The sequence below is a fragment of the Triticum urartu genome, chromosome 1 (assembly GCF_003073215.2).
Source record: "Triticum urartu cultivar G1812 chromosome 1, Tu2.1, whole genome shotgun sequence".
Lineage (NCBI taxonomy): Eukaryota > Viridiplantae > Streptophyta > Magnoliopsida > Poales > Poaceae > Triticum > Triticum urartu.
In genome coordinates, this window is record NC_053022.1 from 185142353 (window position 1) to 185149387 (window position 7035).

Below are 7035 nucleotides of genomic sequence, written 5' to 3' on the forward strand. Positions count from 1 at the left end.
GCAATCTAATCATCGTAAAACCAAAGCTTGGCACATTGTTCCCGTGAGCATAAACACAAGTGCTCAAGGTCGACCCTCACTTCTTCAATGCATAACTTCCCAATCACTTCTCTTTTTTGAAAAACCTTTTAGATACGAGAGGCAAGTAAATATTTTTTGTATTTTCATTATTTAATATATTTTTATGTTTCACCCACAACTAAACAGAAAAAAAGGAAAAACAAAATCTACTTGGTGAAGGCAAACAAGCACACACAAGAATATCAACCCCACGCTATTGCTCCCCGGCAACGGCGCCAGAAAAGAGCTTGATAATCCCCAAGTGCAAGGAATCATCGTAGCAATTTCCAAAGGTGGAAGTGATAAGTATGGAGTGTCGAACCCACAAGGAGATAAAGGTAAGATCAATATTCTCTCAAGCCCTATCTGCCACCGATATGACTCTACGTACACCGAACGTTTGCTTCCAACTAGAAACGAGAAATAAAACTACGTTGTGGGTATGAAGTGGATAATTTTTCATGATATCGGAGAGCTAAAATATTGAAGTAGGTGCTGTTATCGTAAATTTAGAATATATTACTAAGTATTATAAATAGCGAGTGTGGAATAATGGTGGATCGGTGTGCGGAATTATCCTAGGCAATTGTTAACAAGACCGGTAATCACTATTGCAGTTTCATATGAGGGAGGGGCATAAGCTAACATACTTTCTCTACTTGGATCATATGCACGTATGATTGGAACTCTAGCAAGCATCCGCAACTACTAAAGATCATTAAGGTAAAACCCAACCATAGCATTAAAGCATCAAGTCCTCTTTATCCCATACGCAACAACCCCCTTACTCAGGTTTGTGTTTCAGTCACTCATGCAACCCACTATACGCAAATCATAAACGCATTGCAACACCCTACAGCGGGAAACCCTCACGCTTGTGCGACACGGAGGGCACCATAGGACAACATTAAAGTAAAACATACAACTCATACCAATCTAGATCATCAATCAACCCAAAGACAAAAGATATCTACTCAAAACATCATAGGATGGCAACACATCATTGGATCATAATATGTGGCATAAAGCACCATGTTTAAGTAGGGATTACAGCGGGGTGCGGGAGAGTGGACCGCGTAAAAGAGATGAGGATGGTGATGATGATGGTGATGTTGATGAAGAAGATCACCGCGGCGATGATTCCCCTCCCAATTGCACTCTGGTGCCACCGAGAGAGAGGGGGAGGTTCTCCTCCTTGTGCTTCCTCCTCCATGCCTCCCCCTAGATGGGGAGATGTTCTCCCTCTGGTCCTTGGCCTTCATGGTGATGATGGCCCCTCTGGGATCCTCCTCCATGCCCTCCGGTGATGATGGCCCCCTCCGGCAGGGTGCCAGAGAGGGCCTAGATTGGTTTTTGATGGCTACAGAGGCTTCTGGCGGCGGAACTCCCGATCTAGGTTAACTTTCCGAGGTTTTTGTATTTATAGGAATTTTTGGCGTCGGTCTCACGTCAAGGAGGTGCCCGAGGCACCCACGAGGCAGGCCCACGCGCGTGGGGTGGTGGGCGCGCCCCTACCCTCGTGGACGCCCTGTGACTCTCCTGGCCCAAATCTTTTACTCCGGGGTCTTCTTTTGGTCCGTAAAAAATCGTCAAAAATTGGCACGTCAATTGGACTTCGTTTGATATTCCTTTTCTGTAAAACTCAAAAACAAGGAAAAAATAGAAACTGGCACTGGGCACTAGGTTAATAGGTTAGTCCCAAAAATCATATAAAATAGCATATAAATGCATATAAAACATCCAAGGTTGAAAATATAATAGCATGAATACTTCATAAATTATAGATACGTTGGAGATGTATCACTAATCAAGAACATCAAGGAGTGGGAGGAGTGCCTACCCATCGCCGAGTATGCCTACAACCGCGCAAGACATTCCACTACCGGCAAGTCCCGCTTCGAAGTCGTCTACGATTTCAACCTGTTGTCCCCATTGGACATTCTCCCTCTACCACTACAAGAGCGCATCAGTATGGACGCGAGTGCACGAGTCAACTACCTGAAAAAGATGCATGAAGAGACAAGGCATACCATCGAGCGCCAAGTACAACGACTCGCGATCAAGCTCAATGTCAACAAGCAACCCATGATATTCAACATTGGAGACCTAGTGTGGCTACACCTTCGCAAGGACCGCTTCACCAATGAACAAAAGTCCAAACTTCTACCACGAGCGGATGGACCCTTCAAGGTGCTTGCACGCTACAACAACAATGCTTACAAGATTGACCTCCCGCGCGACAAGTACAACATGAGCGACGTCTTCAACGTCAAGGATCTTTCGCCCTACCATGGTGATGAAGATTTGGATCCAAGGTCGGATCTTTCCCAAGGGAGGGGAGATGATGCGGAGCATCCCAAGGTCATCCCCATGGACCTACCTACGTCTCCCACGACACCACTTGGACCAATGACAAGAGCACGAGCAAAGGCTATCGAAGATAAGGTGAACTCGCTCCTTTCAGAACTACCACTTTCTATGCATGAGACATGGTTGCTACCTCAAGCGGAAACACTATGTGTGATCAGGTACTTGGAAGAAGGCCAAGGAGCAGCTACATCCAATGGGCAAGATGGCGAGGACACCAAGTGCAATGGACAAGAAGAAGAGCTGCCACGGAAACTACAGGCACCGGACGACCGGTCAAGACCGGACGTCCGGCCCCTGAAGGCCACACCAAGCCCAAGGAAACCAGGCCATCGGAATCTACAGCGGCCGGATGACCTCCCAAGACCGGACGTCCGACACCTCCCAGGCTCCGGACAACTGACCATCTCCGAATGACCGGTGCACCTGCAACCGAACGAAAACAGCGGAAATCCGAGGAAGACCGGACGACCGGACTCCCATGGGCATCCGCTACCTCCACGACAGAACGTAATCTATGGAAGTACGAAGATGTATGGACATCCGGACCTCCACGAGCCTCCGGACGACCGATGCCTTACGGACGTCCGGCCCTTGGCCGTGTCCAGTTGCGGGTTGAGGCCCATGTACCCCTTCCCTTTACCTCCCTTTTGTACTACCACTATAAATAAACCTCTCCCTCCTCCTAGCTAGCGTAGCGTTGTGATAGCTCATTTGTGAGATAGAGCCTCGCTCATCCATACGGATCTACTCCTTGAGAGAGACTGCGACCCCTCTACGGAGAAGATCCCCTTGGATTCAAGACCCCCTCTTAGGTGGCCCCATCCAGACCTCCTTTGGAGAAGACCGGTTACACTATGTATCATCCTGTGTTGACTTTGGATCATGTGATCTCTTTTGTGTTCGAGGACCTAGCATATGTGTGATCATTCTTGTTGGTTTGAGCGATTCTCTCGTGTTCTCCCTTGTGTTTCCCCTCGTGTTTCCTCTCGTGTTCTTCGTGTTCATTGTGGGATCTGCTCCTTTCGTGAAAGATCGACCGAATAGGGTTCCACCCTACATCACATAGTCTGAGGATTGTCCTCACTGCTACAGAGAAGGCTTCTGTCCTTGATGCATCGCTCGATGTGCCAACTCCCCTGGCGTCGTCTGTGGATGTTGTCAACATCTGGCAGACACGTTCTAATGACTACCTGATAGTTTAGTGCGCCATGCTTGATGGCTTAGAGTTGGGGATCCAGAAGCATTTTGAACGCTATGGAACATATGAGATGTTCCCAGAGCTAAAATTGGTATTTCAGGCTCATGCCCGTGTTGAGAGGTTTTAGACCTCTGACAAGATCTTTGCCAACAAGATGGGGAGAATAGCTCAGCCAATGAGCATGTGCTTAGAATGTCTGGGTACTTCAATCGCTTGAATCAAGTGGGAGTTAATCTTCCAGATAAGAGAACGATTGATAAAGTTCTCGAGTCACTATCACCAAGCTACTAGAGTTTCATGATGAACTATAACATGCAAGGGAAGATGATCCCGGAGCTGTTCGTCGTGCTTAAGGCCGTAAAGGTAGAAATCAAGAAGGAGCATCAAAGTGTTGATGGTTAACAAGACCACTGGTTTCAAACAAGGGCAAGGGCAAGAAGGAAAACCTCATGAATGGAAAGCTAGTTGCCGCTCCAGTGAAGAAACCCAAGAACCCAAACCTGAGACGAAGTGCTTCTATTAGGGGAACGGTCACGAGTAGCGAAACTGCCTCAAATACTTGGTAGATAAGAAGGCTGGCAACTTCAACAAAAGTATATTTGATATATGTGTTATTGATGTGTACCTTACTAGTACTCCTAGTAGCACATGGGTATTAGATACCGGTTCAGTTGCTAATATTGGTAACTCGAAACAAAGCTATGGAATAAATGGAGTCTAGCTAAGGGCGAGGTGACGATGTGTGTTGGAAGTGTTTCCAAAGATGATATGATCACCATCGCACGCTCCCTCTACATTTGGGATCAGTGTTGAACCCAGATAAATGTTGTTTGCATTGGTGTTTGCATGAACATGAACATGATTAGATCATGTTTATTGCAATACAATTATTCATTTAAGTTAGAGAATAATGGTTATTCTGTTTACATGAATAATACCTTCTATGGTCATGCACCCAATGTGAATGGTTTATTGAATCTCGATCGTAGTGATACACATGTTCATAACATTGATGCCAAAAGATGTCGAGTTGATAATGATAGTACCACTTTCTTGTGGCACTGCCGCTTAGGTCATATTGGTGTAAAGCGCATGAAGAACCTCCATGCCGATGGACTTTTGAAGTCACTTGATTTTGAATCACTGACACATGCGAACCATGCCTCATTGGCAAGATGACTAAAACCCCGTTTTCTTTGTAATAATGGAACAGGCAAGTGACTTGTTGGAAATCATACATGCTGATGTGTGCGGTCCGATGAGTGTTGACGCGCGCGGTGGATATAGTTATTTTCTCACCTTCACCGATGGATTGAGTAGATGTTGGTATATTTACTTAATGAAGCATAAGTCTGAAACATTTGAAAAGTTCAACCAATTTCAGAGTGAAGTTGAGAATCATCTTAACAAGAAGATCAAGTTCCTACGATTTGATCAAGGGGAGAGTATCTGAGTAATGAGTTTGGCATTCACTAAAGACAAGGTGGAATCGTATCAAGTTGACGCTGCCTGGAACACCATAGCGTAATGGTTTGTCTGAACATCGTAATCAAACCTTATTGGATATGGTGCTATCTATGATGTCTCTTACCAATCTACCACTATCATTTTCGAGTTATGCATTAGAGACAATTACATTCACTTTAAATAGGGCACCATATAAGTCTGTGGAGACGACACCGTATGAACTATGGTTTGGCAAGAAACCTAAGTTGTTGTTTCTTAAGGTTTGGGGCTACGATGCTTATGTCGATAGGCTTCGGCTAGAAGAGCTCGAACACAAAGAGGAAAATTGTGTCTTCCTAGAATACCCAAACAAGACGATTGGGTATACCTTCTATCTCGGATCCGAGGGCAAAGTGTTTGTCGCTATGAACATGTCCTTTCTCAAGAAAGAGTTTCTCTTGAAAGAATTGAGTGGGATGAAGATAGAACTTGATGAGGTTGTTGAACCTTCACTTCAACCAGAGAGTAGTGCAGCACAGAAAGATGTTTCTGAGGCAACTACGTCAGTTGAAGAGAAAGCTAATGATGATGATCATGAAGTTTCATATCAAATTACTATCAAACCTCGTAGGTTGACAAGGGTGTGTACAACTTCTGAGTGGTAACCCTGTCTTAAAGGTCATGTTGTTGGACAACAATGAACCTATGAGCTATGGAGAAGCGATGGTGGGCCCGGATTCCAACAAATGGCTAGGAGCCATGACATCAGAGATAGGATCCATATATGAGAACAAAGTATGGACTTTGGTGGACTTGCCCGATGATCGGCAAGCCATTGAGAATAAATGGATCTTTAAGAAGAAGACATACACTAATGGTAATATCACAATTTGTGAAGCTTGACTTGTCTCAAAGAAGTTTCCGACAAGTTCAAGGAGTTGACTATCATGAGACTCTCTCAATCATAGCGATGCTAAAGTCGGTTAGAATTATGTTAGCAGTTGCTGCATTTTCATTTACGAAATCAGGAAGATGGATGTCAAAACAAAGTTTCCTTGATGGTTTCCGCGAGGAAAGGCTGTATGTGATACAACCAGAAGGTTTTGTCAATCCTAAGGATGCTAAAAGGTATGCAAACTCCATCGGTCCTTCTATGGACTAGAGCAAGCATCTCAGAGTTGGATCATACACTTTGATGAGGTGATCAAAGCTTTTTGGGTTTATACAAAGTTTGCAAGAAACTTGTACTTACAAGAAAGTGAGTGGGAGCACTACAACATTTCTGATAGGTATATGTGGATGACATATTGTTGATCGGAAATGATGTAGAATTTATGGAAAGCATAAAGGGTTGTTTGAATGAAGTTTTTTCAAAGGAAGACCTGTGTAAAACTGCTTACATGTTGGGTATCAAGATCTATAGAGATAGATAAAGAGGCCTGATAAGACTTTCACAGAGCACATACCTTGACATGATCTTGAAGGAGTTCAAGATGGATCATTCAAAGAAGGAGTTCTTGCCTGAGTTGTAAGGTGTGAAGTTAAGACTTGAAGCTCGACCACGACAGAAGAAAGAGAAAGGACAAAAGTCGTCCCCTATCCCTTAGCCACAGGATCTATACGATATGCCATGCTGTGTACCGCAATGTGCCTTGCCACGTGTCTGGCAAGGGGGTATAAGAGTGATCCAAGAGTGGATCATTGGACAGCGGTCAAAATTGTCCTTGGGAATAAGGAAATGTTTGTCGATTATGGAGGTAATGAAGAGTTGGGCGTAAAGGATTATGTCGATGCAAGCTTTAACACCTATCCGGATGACTCTGAGTAGCAAACCGGATACGTATAGTGGAGCAACCATTTGGAATAGCTCCAAGTGGAGCATAGTAGCAACATCTACAATATGAAATAGAGATTTGCGAAGAACACACGGATCTGAATGTTGCAGACCCGTTGACTAAAAC